The sequence below is a fragment of the Lutjanus erythropterus genome, chromosome 7 (genome assembly GCF_056507025.1).
Source record: "Lutjanus erythropterus isolate fLutEry1 chromosome 7, fLutEry1.hap2, whole genome shotgun sequence".
NCBI classification, from domain to species: Eukaryota; Metazoa; Chordata; class Actinopteri; order Lutjaniformes; family Lutjanidae; genus Lutjanus; species Lutjanus erythropterus.
In genome coordinates, this window is record NC_139323.1 from 16,703,294 (window position 1) to 16,719,182 (window position 15,889).

Sequence of the window (15,889 nt, forward strand, 5' to 3'; positions counted from 1 at the left end):
TGAGTGTCAAACACTTATAAATCAATTACGAAAGGCTGATGATGTGATGAGTATGTGCATATGTGTGTGTGTGTGTGTGTGTACCTACAGGCGTCTGAACTTAATTAAGTTTTTCAATCCAATCACAGGATGTTTTTTTTTTTCGAAATGCAAGACAAAGGCGTGCGATGTTTCAGGGCTTAGACGAAGAAAAATGGTGAATGTGTGTTGTATCTGCACACTGCATGTCATGTGTTAATCTAATCTTTTTTATAATTACATAATTGAAGAGAGCTGATTAAAGAGCTATCTCATGTGCAGGGGCCCACAGAGACATGATATGAAAGATGTGTGTAACTCGAGTCAACCCACAGGACACAGCTGGTTCTTCACAGCGCTTCAAAATAAAGTAAGCTATGTGCGCCCTGGCTCAGCTGCTACAAATGTGGTCAATAACAGAGCTGGAAGGATTGATACGCTTTCAAGCATAGAGTAATGGTATGATGTATATCTGGAATATATCTCCTGGTTTATACATAAGAGAAGAGCTATTCAAATATATACTTTTATCTAATCTCATCAAAACCTTTAGAGAAACACTAAATATGGACATTTAAATGTAAACGCAGGTAATGGTGTGAAAGTTATGGGTGAAACAGATAAAAGGATGGTTTTAAAACAGTGTTCAGAAAGCAGAAAAAACATTTATAACAACAGTCTGGAGAAGGAGACAGCCAGGAGCCCCTCAGTGCTCAGTGTTTGTATGATTTAAAGGGATAGTTCGCATTATTTGAGGTGGGATTGCATGAGGTATTTATCGATAGTCAGTCGGAAGCTCAGCCATCAACTGCTGTGGATGACACCGCTGGTCAGCAACAAAAGGTATTTTAGCCACTTAAAAAAAGTCCACCTAAAAACAACAATATTACTTTAAATGTACACTATATTTAAAATATTTTCTCTGCTTTACTTTGCTGGCCTGGATCTGTTTGTTTGGGCTATTGTGTGACTTCAGTGAGTCTAAACTATTCTTTCAAAACACCAAAGTCACACAATAACATTAGCAAACTAACTGAACCACTGTATGTAGCACACTGACTACGGATAAGTAGGCCTTGCTCATATAATCCCATGTCAAATAATACAGCCTATCCCTTTAAAGTACTGAGAACATGTAAGGTGATCTAGTTTGATCATATTATATACATTTTACTGATGAATGATGCTGGATTGAGGACAGTTTTGTTAAGTACAAAGTATTGTTATGGTATAGCTTTATGTGGTGTGTTAGTGAAGATAATGCAGGATGCATGCAGAGATCACCAAAGCTGACAGGCTGCATGTAATGGATATACTGCAGTACAAATGCCCTTTGCTCTGGTTATCTGTCTCCTCTAGCTTGCAGTTCAATACACGATCACTGCAAGCGATGGCTCTGTATGAACACTGTCTGTTATCTTAGGCTTAGAGATATCACAGGCTTAGAGAGCACAGTAGTTGTCCCTGTTGTTTTATGTTCCCTCACGAACACTTAGATCCTCTGTTGCTGGCTTGTTAGATGCTCAAAACTCCACCAAAAAGAAAACTGGAAATTCAGCTTTTTTCAGTTATGCTCCCAAACTGTGGAACAGCTTACCCAAATATATCAGAGAGGCAGACTCTGTCGAAATTTTTAAACAACACTTAAAAACATCTTTTTGGCCTTTTTATAGCTCTGTGCACTTAGTGTTACACAATCTGTTTTCAAGTGCCCTTTTATGCTGTTTTCAGATGGCCGTCTATAACTTTTAAATGACCTTTTATGCCTTTTTTTTCTCTCTTTCAGTGGTTGATTACAGTGTTTTAGCATTTTTGACGACTGTATGAGCATTAGAGAAGCGTAGATGATGACAGATTCTCAAATTATGTATTTAGAAGGATGCACAAAACTGCTACTGTAACCTTGTTACAATAGATATCACATTTTTGGTTTAGTCCAGTTTACCTTCAGATGTTGAGTAACTGACATGCATAACATACTGTAATAAATAATTTGCATTGTAAAATTATTATTGTGATTTGACTTTTTTTTTTTTAATCAAGCACAAAATAAACATTTAAACTCAAATCTACCACACTGGAATGTGTGAGAGAGTGTAGAGTAATAGATGCATACCACTCATATATTTTAGAAATGCAACAAAATGCCAGTGTTTTGGAAAATTGTATACAAAACTTTGTAAAAGATACTAGGGTAGGATGGCCGTATGAGCTACATGGTACCCTCATGGTACTCAATATATGACTAAGGGACAGGTATATGGTCAAAATATTGTTATTGACTAGTAAAAAAAAAAAAACGATCACAAGCTTAGAGCTAAAGAGGGAAAATATTATTTTGGACTGCTGCAAAATTTTATCGTCATTACTACATTTACAGAAATTTAATGAAGTATATAAAGTATCATTATTTATGAGTAAGATTTATTCCCTTGTCTCAGAGTAATTTCAGTTCCTACTTTCTGTTGTTTTACATGGGACAGTTGTGAGTGCAATAATAATGGAGTAACATGTGCAGCAGTGGAGTCGTGTGTCTGTCGTGAACCCCCAGTGGGAGAAGTCGGGTATTTAACTATCTTGTCACGTTTGTGTTGATTGAAGGAGATTATTCATGAGAAACTGTAGGCCATTTCAGTCAAAATCAGTCAATCAACTACTTGCATCAGCACTGAGAATGCTATACACGGTGCAATCCTTGAACTCCTGTTTAAATCACGTCTTTTGCTGGTAAATATTGCACCTCCTGATGAGAGCACACAGGCAGGAGCCTTGAACTCCATTTTCTCCAGCAATCTCAGTCATGATGGTCGATCTATACTGGAGAATATTGTTTTATGGCTGGCCAGTTGCAGCACTTCAAGCTGCCAGCAGCAATAGAAATACATAAAATGAAATGAGGCGGAGAGAGTGACAAGTATATAAACTCCTCAAACACCCTACACTCCATCCTGTAACACAACTCAGAGCTGGAGACACTTTTTTCACTAAAAGAAATGTGGCTTCATATATCAGCTCACTCACACCAAAGGTTTTAATTGATGATCAGCTGGCTTACGCTTAAATAAAACATAAGCAGGACTGTCTGTTGCTTCATATTCTTAAAAATGATCTCCTGAGGAGCATTAGACAAACAAAACGACTTAATTCAGAAATAAAAACATATAGTGAAGCCTCTGAACTCCTCTTATGTGTGTAAGCACTGCCTACACTCATGAGATTCCTTGGCTTTCCTTTTAGTACTTATGTAATGCTACGGCCATCTCATCACACATTCTTTCATCCAGAGAAAACCTCAGAAAACATAAAATATGCAGCATCCAAAGAGCAGAAACTCTTTTTCTCACTCCGCCACTTCCTCTCTGTGTCTCATCTGTGCCAAGGCTTCGGATGCCTTGAGCCGGTCTAGTAGTTCACACGGGACATATTGAGGCTTAAATGGACTGATTTTGTTTAGAGGTGACTTGTACGAGCACTGTAAAAGAGTTAACTGAGGAAGAATATTCAGAAATGCAAGAAATATATTAGAGAAGTGTAAGGCATCTTCCTGCTTGTCCTAGATGATGCCGTGGCACTATGGTGTATGCACTCTGTCATACAATCTATAAATAGGTTCTGCAACTAGAAATTTATAGTTCTAAATTGAAGACAAATATATTTTCTGAGAGAGAGAGAGCACTGGCATAAATTGCATCATCCCCAGAAAGCAAAAACACACTCAGTGAGGATATATTGACTCCTCAACATCAGAACACCTTCATTGCTCTCCTATATTGTGCTGGGTTGATGTATTGCTTTGGCTTTGATCCTGTTCGTTTCAAAAAAAACATAACAAAAGCCGTGTACTTATTAGTGACTCCATTAGAGACATCTAAATAAAAGGCACTATAATGACAAACTGCAGTGTGCAGAGCGTCATAACTGCACTGCCTTACTAATTTGTCTGGAGCCTCGGCCTATTTTTCACAGGGCAGGGGCATCATTTTGAACAAAAAACTCTCTATTAGACCCTGCTTAAGCACTGGAAAAACATACTTGAGTCTAATTTCACTAAGTAATACTAAACGTCTTTTACAGATTGAGGCCCATTTTAATGTCATGCTGCTGATCATGCTCTGAGGCAGTGGTTTGCGAATGAGGGATACTTGTTCTGCATTAATGTGGTCCCAGAATAATAGGAAAAAATAATTCCTGACTGCATTAGGGTTAGGTTAAAATTAAAGTCAATACCCACTCAAGTCAACAACTCAGGAAGTCGACAAAAGTTTTAGTACACAACTTACCAAGTTGTCATACACACATAAACAAGCCGGCCAAAAATAAATGTTTGGTTGACGGTATTCATTTTTTAAGAGTTTATGCTGTATATGCATTGGACACTTGGGTGAAGAGAGGGGCTGAGCTGTCAACTGATCACCATCTGGTGGTGAGTTGGGTCAGATGGTGGGGAAGCCTCCGGACAGACCTGGCAAGCCCAAACGTGTAGTGTGGGTGAGCTGGGAACGTTTGGAGGAGGCCTCTGTCTGGGAGATGTTCAACTCCCACCTCCGGTGGAACTTCTCTGGCATCCCTGTGGAGGTTGAACCAGAGTGGTTGATGTTCAAAACGTCTATTGCTGAGGCTGCAGCTGAGAGCTGTGGTCTTATGGTCGTAGGTGCCTCAAGGGGCATCATGGTGGACATCGGTGGTCAGGGAAGCTGACCGGCTGAAGAAGAAGACCTTCCATGATATGTTATCTCAGGGGTCTCCGGAGGCAGCTGCAAGGTACCGACAAGCCTGAAGGATGGCAGCCTTGGCTGTGACACAAGCAAAGCAGTGGGTGTGGGAGGAGTTCGGAGAAGCCATGGAGAAGGACTTTCGGTCAGCACCAAAGCACTTATGGAAAACGGCATCTCAGGAGAGGGAAACAGGGTACCATCCAAGCTGTATATAGCAGCTATAGAGGAGGTAATCCGGCGGTGGAAGGAGCACTTTGAGAAACTTCTAAACCCAACTAACCCATCCTCTATGGTAGAGGCAAAGCTGGAGGATGATGGGGGATCACTGTCAATTTCCCTGGAGGAAGTCACTGAGGTAGTCAAACAACCCCACAGAGGCAAAGCCCCAGGGATTGATGAGATCTGCCCAGAAATGTTGAAGGTTTTGGGTGTTGAGGGGCTGTTGGGGGTGACATGTCTCTTCAGCATTGCGTGGAAGTCAAAAAGAGGGACCAGAGGGTGTGTGCCAGTTCTAGAGGCATCACATTACTCTTTATTACTCTTATTACTCATTACTCTGCCTCCCTGGGAAAGTTTACTCTAAGGTGCTGGAAAGGAGGGTCAGGCCGATAGTCGAACCTCGGATTGAATAGGAACAATGTGGGATCCACCCCAATCGTGGAACAATGGACAAGCTTTTCACTCTCGCAAGGATCCTGGAGGGGGCGTGGGAGTATGCCTATCCCGTCTACAAGTGTTCTGTGGATTTAGAGAAGGCATATGACCGGGTTCCACAGGAGGTGCTACGGTAGTATGGGGTGAGGGAGTCACTACTCAGGGCCATCTGATCTCTGTACACCCAAAGCAGGAGCTGTGTCCAGGTCCTCAGTAGTAAGTCAGACTTTTTTCTGTTCGGGGTTGGCCTCCATCAGGGCTGTGCCTTATCACCAATTCTGTTTGTGACCTTCATGGACAGGGGGGGGGGGGCAGTTCGGTGGCCTGAAGATTGCAAAGCTGCTTTTTGCAGATGATGTGGTTCTGATGGCATCATTGGTCTGTGACCTCCAACACTCATTGGATCAGTTCACATCCGAGTGTGAAGCGGCCATGGTTCTCAGCAGGAAACCAGTGGATTGTCTACTCCGAGTAGGGAATGAGTCCTTACCCCAAGTGAGGGATTTCAAGTATCTCGGGGTCTTGTTCTCGAGTGAGGGACAATGGAGCGTGAGATGGGCCGGAGAATTGGAGCAGCAGGAGCAGTATTGCGTTGGCTTTACCACACTGTTGTGACAAAAAGAGAGCTTAGCCAGAAGGCGAAGCTCTCGATCTACCGGTCAATCTTCGTTCCTACTCTCATCTATGGTCATGAAGGGTGGGTCATGACCAAAAGAACGAGATCACGGATACAAGCGGCCGAAATGGGTTTTCTCAGGAGGGTGGTTGGCATCTCCCTTAGGGATAGGGTGAGAAGCTCAGTCATCCGTGAGGAACTCGGAGTAGAGCCACTGCTCCTTTGCGTAGAAAGGAGATGGTTCGGGCATCTTGTAAGGATGCCACCTGGTCACCTCCCTAGGGAGGTGTTCCAGGCACACCCAGCTGGGAGGAGGTCACGGGGCAGACCAAGGACTAGGTGGAGGAAGTATATCTCTGCCCTGGCCTGGGAACACCCCGGGATCCCCCAGTCAGAGCTGGCTAATTTAGCCGGGGAACAGGATGTCTGGGGTCCCCTGCTGGAACTGTCAGATGGAACCATCTGAGGGGCATGTGAATATAACATTGTACCACAGGGTGCAGGCCTACTTCTGCCTTGCCAAGCTCACACGTTCCATCTGAAGGCAGTATTTGTCTGAGAAACAAGGGCTGAAAACCACTGCTCTAAGGTAACGAGGTCAGCCAGCCTCTATCGTCACCACAAATGTCAAATGAAGCAATCATGTTTGTAAATAAATGACTTGTAAAACCCAGATGCTCCCTAAGCTCTGCATTAAGGTTACAGCCCCATCTGAACGTCTATAATGGCATTACAGTTTTCAGTGAGTGGGAGGACGGCCAGCACACACAAGCCCATGATCGTTCCAGCTGGACATCTTAACCGCGACAGCTGACATGTCAGTGTGCCTGCAGGTATCTGACAGCCACTCACAGGGGCACTCTCTGCTTTTCCTCCTGCACTCATCCACCACTTATTACCCCCTTCCTCTCCTCCCGTCTCGCTCTGCACTGTCCTCTCCGTAAGAGCAGCAATGCCCTCATCTTGCTGACAACGGATGCATCTCTGCTTTACTGCCCTCATAAATACTAAGAAGCTGAAAACAATGAGGCCGGCCATTGGCAGTGTTAAGCTGAGGTAATGTCACTATTGAGCACGGCTGTCAGCTTTATGTGCAACAGAAAGGATCAAAATGAGAAGGTAAGTGTAGGCGTAGTAATGGACAAGACTAACAGGCCTGATTCAACAATGCAGTCTGAGGGCAGCATAGACCTGTCAGCAGACATTTCATTACTGACACATAAATCTGCCAAACAGGGAGGCTAAGTGGCACCTTGGGTACCATTAAGTGCTGTTGTATAATTGCATCCACTTCAGTGCTGGTTTTCTCTTGATTTTCAAACAGTAACAGTGGCTCTCAGCAAGCAGGTAGGAATCAATGTTACCACAATGTGGTGTAAGACAAGAAATATGCAATTCCATGCTCAATATAAGGCCTGGGCCTTAAAACAATAACAAAATGTAGTAGCAATTATTGTGTCATGCACAATTTGCCCAGCCCAAGCAGGCACTGGGTACAAGACACCATTATTTAGAGAAATAGACCAGAAACCACAGTAGCAACATAAATTGCAAGTAATAAAATAAGTAAATTCAATTAAAAATAAGTAAATACATAAACCATCTTGACATTTTTCCCAAGCATTAGAAATTAATTAGCCAACTTATAATGATTAAAGTTAAACAACCATTCCATTCTGTCATCAGTGCACCAGAACATTTCTGGATTTTGAACAGATAAAATATTCAACATTTCGCTGACTTTTTATGTTTGTTTCAACTTCTTAATCCCATTCAAACTTTAAAAATTATTCACCGTTTTCTGAAACTTTGTTATAATGGAAGTCAATGAGAAAATCCTTCAAACTCGCTCGACTTCACCCTGTCGCCATGGATTCATACATTCACGTAGAAACTCCATTCCAACTCTCAAACGCTAACAATCACGTGGACTTTCAGTGACTAATTCAGATTTTCGATATCTCTTTTAGTTTTTCCACAGCAGCATTTTAAAAAATATGAAATTTTCATCTCTTCTCAGACTTTATAATGGGTGTGTATTGCATGCGGTCGTTAGAGCTAGAGTGGGTGATGTCATCGCTAGAGTGGAGAGCGGCTACAAAATCATCCAGAAATTTTCTCTTTAACTCACCGCTACGGCCACACCGTTCACTCTACATACACAAATTTTACATCATTTTGTAGGAAAAGCCGTGCCGGTCGCAGAGGTGTGACCGCCGAAGCCAACGGACAAACGGTTTGGGCTGAGCGGGGTCTGAAAGGGCGCCAAGTCGAACCGGCTGCCCCATTCGCTCCCATGTTAAGCGAGAGCCCAACATTTCTGGAAGAAAGCAGATGATCCCTGTTTTTTCCATCGCCCTACCAGCCTCATTTTTCACACTACAGAAATAAAATTTGCACCATCGCGTTCACCATCTCGTCCTCTCGCTCACCGTATCCGTTTTTAGCTCTAGCAATTACGGTTGTTTGTTAAACGGCTGGAGTTTGAGTGGTACGTTTTCTCAATTTTTGCCTTTGTTTGGAGTATTTGAAATTGAATGTCTGGTTGCTTGCAGGCAATTGGCTGATTCAACCAACAGCAGTTAGGCTGAAATTGACCAATCGCCTGCGTGTTACAGAACATTCAAATTTGAATACCGAGACGACCTGAGTTCTTAAAACCTCATGCAAAGACAATTAGACTTGAAGCAGCTCAAGGTTTGAAATGACTAACAGTTTAAAAAGACTGTCTGTCTATCTCTGTCTGCCACTCTCCATACCTGTCTGTCTCTCTGTCTGTCTAGAATTGAATGTGCTGTTGCTCATAGGCAATTGGCTGATTTAATCAACAGCCGTTAGGCTGAAATCGACCAATCACCTGCGTGTTACAGAACATTCAAATTTGAATACTGTGAGGACGTGAGTGAAAACCTCATGCTGAGACAATTGCACCTGAAGCAGTTCCAGGTTTGAAATGACTAACAGTTTAAAAAGACTGTTCGTCTATCTCTGTCTCTCTGTCTCTGTCTGCCTAGAATTGAATGTGCTGTTGCTCACAGGCGATTGGCTGATTTAACCAACAGCAGTTAGGTCCTCTCAGTATTCAAATTTGAATGTTCTGTAACACACAGGTGATTGGTCAATTTCACCAGCCTGAGTTCTTAGCAGTTAAAACCTCATAGAGAGACAATTACACCTGAAGCAGGTCAAGGTGTTTGAAATTATCAGTTTAAAAAGTCTGTCTGTCTGTCTCTCTCTGTTGCTCTGCATGTCTGTCTGTGTCTCTCTGTCTGTCTGTGTCTTTCTGTGTCCACCTTGGACATTTTAGACTGCAGTTTTTTTTACCGGTCAATAAATTCAAAGTTTCAGTTGCTTCATGTAAAATTGTTACCTTTCTTTCTTCAGATTTAGTTCTTTCATCTTTCTAACAAACATTCAAAATTTTCTACATAATTCTAACATTATTGGATTTTCATATCAGCTGTTCCATGTGGCGTGAGCCTTTCTTCAAACATTCAAACATTTCACATAATTCAAACCTTCTCATATCATTCAGGCAGCTATTTGGTGTGGCGTCAGCCTTTCAACAAACATTCAAACATTCAAATCTTTCAGACTTCATTTTATTCAAGGCAGCATTGCAGTTTGGCTTCAGCTTGAAGCATTCACACCCGCAATTTCTTCAGAAATTGCTTTTCTAGTTGAATATTGCTACTCTTAACTTGGACTGCATGACTAGGTAAAAAACTCATACTGTGATTATTTTGACTGAAATTGTGACATGTGATATGATTACCGGAAATGATCAGTTTTGCATTACAATTTTCATGTTCGCTGAAAAAGAAAACTATTAAAATTGTGGTGATGTGATATTTATTGAGGTCTGTACCAAACAAACATTTTCTTTCATCTGGTGAACAAGACTTTTAGACCAGGTCATCGATGCAGCGCTACAGTGCCTCATTATAATACTGTTTTCTCATACTTTTTTTTTTTTTTTTTTTTTTTTTTTTACTTTTTCACAAAATGCAGTTTAGTTCTGGTTCTGCGATTTGGATATTGTACTTGGCCATATTGCAATTTTATTGCAATTATGCAGCCCTAATGTTAACTCAAAATAAAAAAGACAATACAGAAGAACTCAACTTCTCCTGTTTTGCAAAATTCACACAACCTTTTGTCCTCCTGGATATTTTTAAATCTGCCAACTTCAGGGTTCAGAGTGACGATTCCTCTTCTCAGCTGTGCAACTAAAGACTTTTGACTCCTTGATAAATTTGCTGTAACATAAGATTCAGGGCCATAATTGTGCTTTATGTGGATATAAGTTTGTAATTTTGGTTTTAACAAAATATCAATATCATAACAATTTTGCCTCAAATCTAACAAGTAACTTTCTTCTAATTGTCTTTATGCTGCATGATAAATTATTACTATACATGTATTGTAACTCAGCTTCCTCAAACATATCATGAATCTCTTTAACTCATGGAGAATAGTGTGATCTAATCCAAAGAAAAGCCTTCTTATTGACCTGGTTTTCTGACATATTAAGCAAATGTTATTAATAGCAATAAGAGAGCTGTTCAATAGTTTCACTTAAATATATTACATGCAAACTGCCAAGGAAGCACATAATGAATACACTCTGCCTCATAAACAGCAGACAGCAATATAACATGCATGAACAAAGTGGTTGAATTCAAAGTAAGGTGTTTAAATGTGAAATTAAGTGTTAAATTAACCTATTTTCTCCTGGCTTTATTAAAAGTAGGTAATTAAAAATTAGCAATAATTACCAATAGCTACTGAAACATTTTATCGTGATAGATTTTTCAGCTGTGTTTTCCAGCCCTACTCAATATAAATCTGATGATGAACATGTTTCTACCATGTTGGTCGAAGTGCTTTACGATTATCTCACACACCAATGGTTGACATGTGGATTCAGTTGCTCAAGGGCACTTCAACAGGACAAAAGGAGCCAGGGATGAAATGACCAACCCCACGATCAAAGGACAACCCACTCTCCCTCCACAGCAGCAGTTCTCATGCAAAAAACTGCTTCTGGTTGCTCCTTCAAATTTCACTGTATTTTTGTTTTAATCTGTCATTTTTCTAGCGTTGCAGCTGAAACATGCATCACTTATGACAGAAATACACTTACATGAGACACAAATTCTAAAAATGGACTAATTATTTCCCAGGTTTTGCATATAAATAATATACTTAAAAATACTTGTTTTATTTTATGATATGTCTTGTCCTATTCTATTCTGATTTTAATTATCTGTATATGAGGGTTAAGGTATAAGCATGAAGGGACAAAAATCAAACAAATGATCTTGATACCTTGATGACAACCAGCTCATGTTGAAAGTGATCCGGCTGGATCATGTCTCATATCTAGATATCCTAAGCAGCAGGAGCATAGAGTCCCCACAAGATCGTCTCTGGCCAGCTGAGACTGGGACACAGCTCAGCTGGTAGACCAAAAAAGAGATTTAAAGACCAGCTAAATGTCTCCCTTAAGAATTCTGGGCGCCACACTACACAGGACTGCCATGTCCACACACGAGAGACAGCAGCCACTGATCGAACCACCTGGAGCCAACTATGTCATGAAGGCGTGAAGGTTGCTGAGAAAAAAAAAAGGGAGGAAAAGCACCTGGCAAAGACGTGCAGGAAACACAAATCCACAGCTGCAGCTAATCCAACACCACCCTCTGTCTTTGTGTACACTGCCTGTGGAAGACAGTGTGCATTCCCCCTCGGGCTGCATAGCCACCAAAGGACTCATAGCAAACAAAAGTAGGACAACCCAAACACAAAAGGGACGGTCAACAAACCTGCTAATGCCTCTGTCACTGCACACCAGAAGCAGGGGACACATTGACAATTAGGGGTGTCACGATTTCACTTCTAAATCAAAAAATAGATCGAAATGAGCTGTCAATTTCAATAATCGAAATCAAAAACAGGATCACAATTCTTCCAGTATTTTTTCTCTCTGCATCCCTGCCTACTTGCATGCATCTGTGGCGTGTCCAAAGAAAAGAAAACTTCAAAAAGGACACAGTACAGTTTAGTGGTAGCCTGTAGCTGCATTTCTCAACTTGAAATGTACTGCAATTCTTTGATTGACCCTTGCTGTAAAACCTTGCTACAAATCAAATCAGGATTAAAGTTGGTCAAATCAAATCATTCATAGTGACAAAATGTTGGGGTTTGACTTGCAGAAATTAACCTGCAATAAAAAAAATTAAAAGGTGCATAATTTACCGGGGATGGGGATTTCTGCATTCCTGTGATTGGTTTGATATTGACCAACCAGTCGGAAAAAGTACTGATATCAGTAAAAATGTCTGACAGGGCCAGAGCCCCATGAATGAATACTGCCTCCAACTCATGAAATTAATTTTAATGTCAACAGTTTGAGTGCTGCCATGGAGCTTTGTTGCATGTCTCTTCTCATTACTTTCTCCTCTCTTTGCTGTTGACTTTCTACAAAGGCACAAATTGCCCCAAAAATACTTAAAAGGAAAACTCACGCTAGTGAGCACTGCATGGGTCAGACGCTTTCCTGAGAAGCTCCGCTACAAATAAAAAATGATACTCATAATTCACACTTGGACTGCTGATGTTCAACTATGAGCAACTCTGGAAGAAATGCTGTAAAGGTGAAAACTACAAAACCAAAACCAGCCCCTGAGAAATAAGGTAAAGCTGCTTTGGCCATTAAAGAAGACAACGGTGCTAGCATTAGTTTACAGCCCACATCCTGGCAGCTATCAGGAAACTGGGTGAAGACACAAACACAAGATTAAATGCACTGGAATCAAAGCTACACCAAGTTCAGCTTCCCTGGCCAACCACACAATGAGCACTGCTGACATAAAGACGTGTGAAACTGACCATGAGACCCGTGCCACAGATCTCGAGAAGCGGTGTGGTGAGCTGATGGAAGTCAGCAAAACCACAAAGCATAACTCATCTCAAAAGTCAATGGAGACAGTCAGCCAGTTAAAAAGAAGTGGAAGGAGAATTTTATTGAGATCATTTTATTTTTGACTCCAAAATCAACACAGTATAAAAGTTCTTTGTGGTAGCTTTAATGTTTAACGTACCACTCACTGTATTTTTGTCTAGTAAATGCATACACAGGCTCCTATCACCTGATTTCATGGAGAATCTGACTCGGTGTCAGATATTTAGAACAACTGTAATGAAATCGGGTGCCCTGACATAGGCACAGTCCTCTTTTGCACGACTACACTCCATGATCACCAGAATTCACCACTTCCCAGAGAAGGAGAAAATCCTGAGACTTGTCTGTCTACAGTCTCCCTGGTCTTTAAGTGGAGCCTGGATCGGCGTATGATCAGATTTCTGACCTGAAGTATCTGAGCAACACTGTGCCTTTGACTGATTGCCTTAGAAACTGAACAACATATGCAATCTCAGTTATAATGTGCCATTTGTTACGTGTTTCTGTGATGTGTGCAAGAAATGCCGGGACAGTTATACTATTAGACCCCGTCTATTGAGTTGCTAGATTAAAGCAAAACTGTATTCAGACTTCACTTCTAAAAAAAAACAGCTTATTTCTTGAACTGCACTAAGAAGTGAGGGGAGCCACAATAAAGGCAGGAGCAGAGCTGGGAGAGGGGCTGAGCAAACACAGGCAGAGGCTTAGATGTGTCACACCGACGACAGGCACCGAGCCTCTCACGCTGAGATGACTGCAGGGATCGATCAAAGGCTGCCTTCCCCTTTCTGCCCCACGTTTAGATCATTAAAACCTAATTGAGAACTGCTAACCACAGACACACACACACACACACACACACACACACACACACACACAGAGGAGTGGATATGCTTGCTTGCATGGATACACAGGCACAGCATCTCAAGGATGACAATGGAAAAAGCACAGCCAGCGTGAGAGATAATGAGACCCGATGTCCATCTGAGTTAGAGAGCAAATCGATCATGCTGGGACTGCACCATCACAGTGTGAGGACAGGAAGTAGTGTCAGGATGATCACAGGGTTGAATCTCTCGCTCATCAGGTCATCTGTTCAGGTGAACCGAGGAAAGTAAAACGAAGATGAACCCCATGCGTATGATCTCTCTGAGATCACATCACAGTGAGGTGTGTAAAAGTGTCAGATCAAATGGACCACCAGATGAGCGTGTCTGTATGTGTGCGTGTGTGATGGGAAGTTGGCTCACCCAGGGCTGGAACTTGCACAGTGCTCCTTCCACATCTGCAAGCCTGGAGGTGTTCTGATGATCACTGCTGGCCGTCTGCTCTCTCTGGCTGGCTCTGTGTGCAGGATAATGTTGCTCCTCAAGCCTCTCTAGACACTGAGCTTCCTCCTCCTCCTCCTCTTCCTCTTCCTCCTTCAACAGCAGCAGCAGCAGCAGCAGCAACAGCAGCTGGACTGGGCTGCATTCACTCACCTTCCCTCTCCTCTCTGTCGTCTCTCTGCTGTTGAATTATCTACCGCCTCCCAGATGAGGCAGTCCCAGGCTCCTCCGCTCTCCTCCTCTCCTCCTCCGCGCTACACAGGCAGCAGCAGCGGCAGGAGCAGCTCCTCTCCCAGCGGGCTCCCGGCTTTGTGTCTCTGAGAAGCGGAGAGTTCTGCCACCGGCGGCGGCAGGCAGCTCGGACTGATGCTGCTCTCGTTATTGGATTGCATGTGTATGAGTGTGCTGGCATTTGTGTGTGTGGGATGTGGAGCGGCAGCGTAGTGTGTGTCAGTGTGTGTGTGTGCGTGTATGTGTGTGTGTGTATGAAAGAGGACCCGGCTGCTGTTCATTGGGGCTCATCTGCGATGTTGCCTCTCTCTCCCTCTCTCTCTCTCTGGCTGCTTTGTGCTGCATTCACGTCCTGTGGGGAAAACGAAAGACGAGCTCTCTACTTAAAAATTCAGCTCACTTTAGCTGTCAGGTGGTGGGTATATACCCACAATACTCTACAGGGACAGGCTGTATGGAAAATCCATGTAGGGAAAATATATAAAACAGAATATAAAATGTATTGGAAAAAGATGGTCTGAAATATATATAATAAATACAGATGTGACTGAACCAATAGGTTTGGTAATAATTATTATTTAAACAATCAGTATTATGAAATGTTATTTCACCTTTTTTATTCTGTTTCTCTTTTTTTATTTATTAATAGCAAGCTATATTTCAGAACATGCTTTTCAAAAATCATTTCTCCCCAGACATTTTGATATCGAACTCTCTCTTTTCAGTTATTGATACTAATCACCACCCGCAGCCACTGAGATACTAACATGATTGGCAACTGCTGCTTCAGCCAGCTGTGTAATAATTTATGAAATTACTCTGCAATTTTGTTTTATTTAAACCTTCATTCACTGAAGGTTTAAATAAAACCTTCATTCATTGATTTTGTCCGTCTATGGGCAGTAACAACTAATAAACACAAGAGTGACATATTCATTTTATAAAGTTGATGTGGTAGACGTTAAACAAACTGTGGCCTACATGTAAGAGACATGGAGCAACATTAAGCTGACATAACAGAAAGTCATGGATAAATTATTGAAGTACTAAGCACCAATAGTCAGCTAAATGTAGTTGGCAGATAAAGAATGAATAAATGGTAAGTTAGCTAAATTAATTGTTGATAGTTTACTGATAATAATGGATAACTGTTTATAGTTAACACAAAGTACTGGATGATAGTCAGCTGAAAGTAATGGATAATTTTTGATATAGTTAGCATATTCATAAATGGTTGATGGTTAGTTTAAATAATTGTTAAATGCATAGTTAGCTTAAAGTAATGGATACATAATTTATAGCTAACTTAAGGAAATGGATAATGGTTGATAGTCTGTTAGTAGACAGTTTAATTGTACAA

General features: G+C 41.6%; 1 protein-coding gene across 1 annotated transcript in view; it reads right to left on the bottom strand.

Moving 5' to 3' along the window:
* The window catches only part of lingo3a (leucine rich repeat and Ig domain containing 3a), a 55,184-nt gene extending 40,418 nt beyond the window's left edge, over positions 1 to 14,766 (bottom strand). The window contains exon 1 of the mRNA XM_084722952.1: positions 14,221 to 14,766. The gene's annotated coding sequence lies outside the window, so the exon portion shown is untranslated. The remainder of the gene's footprint in view (positions 1 to 14,220) is intronic.
* Between the last annotated feature and the right edge of the window lie 1,123 nt (positions 14,767 to 15,889).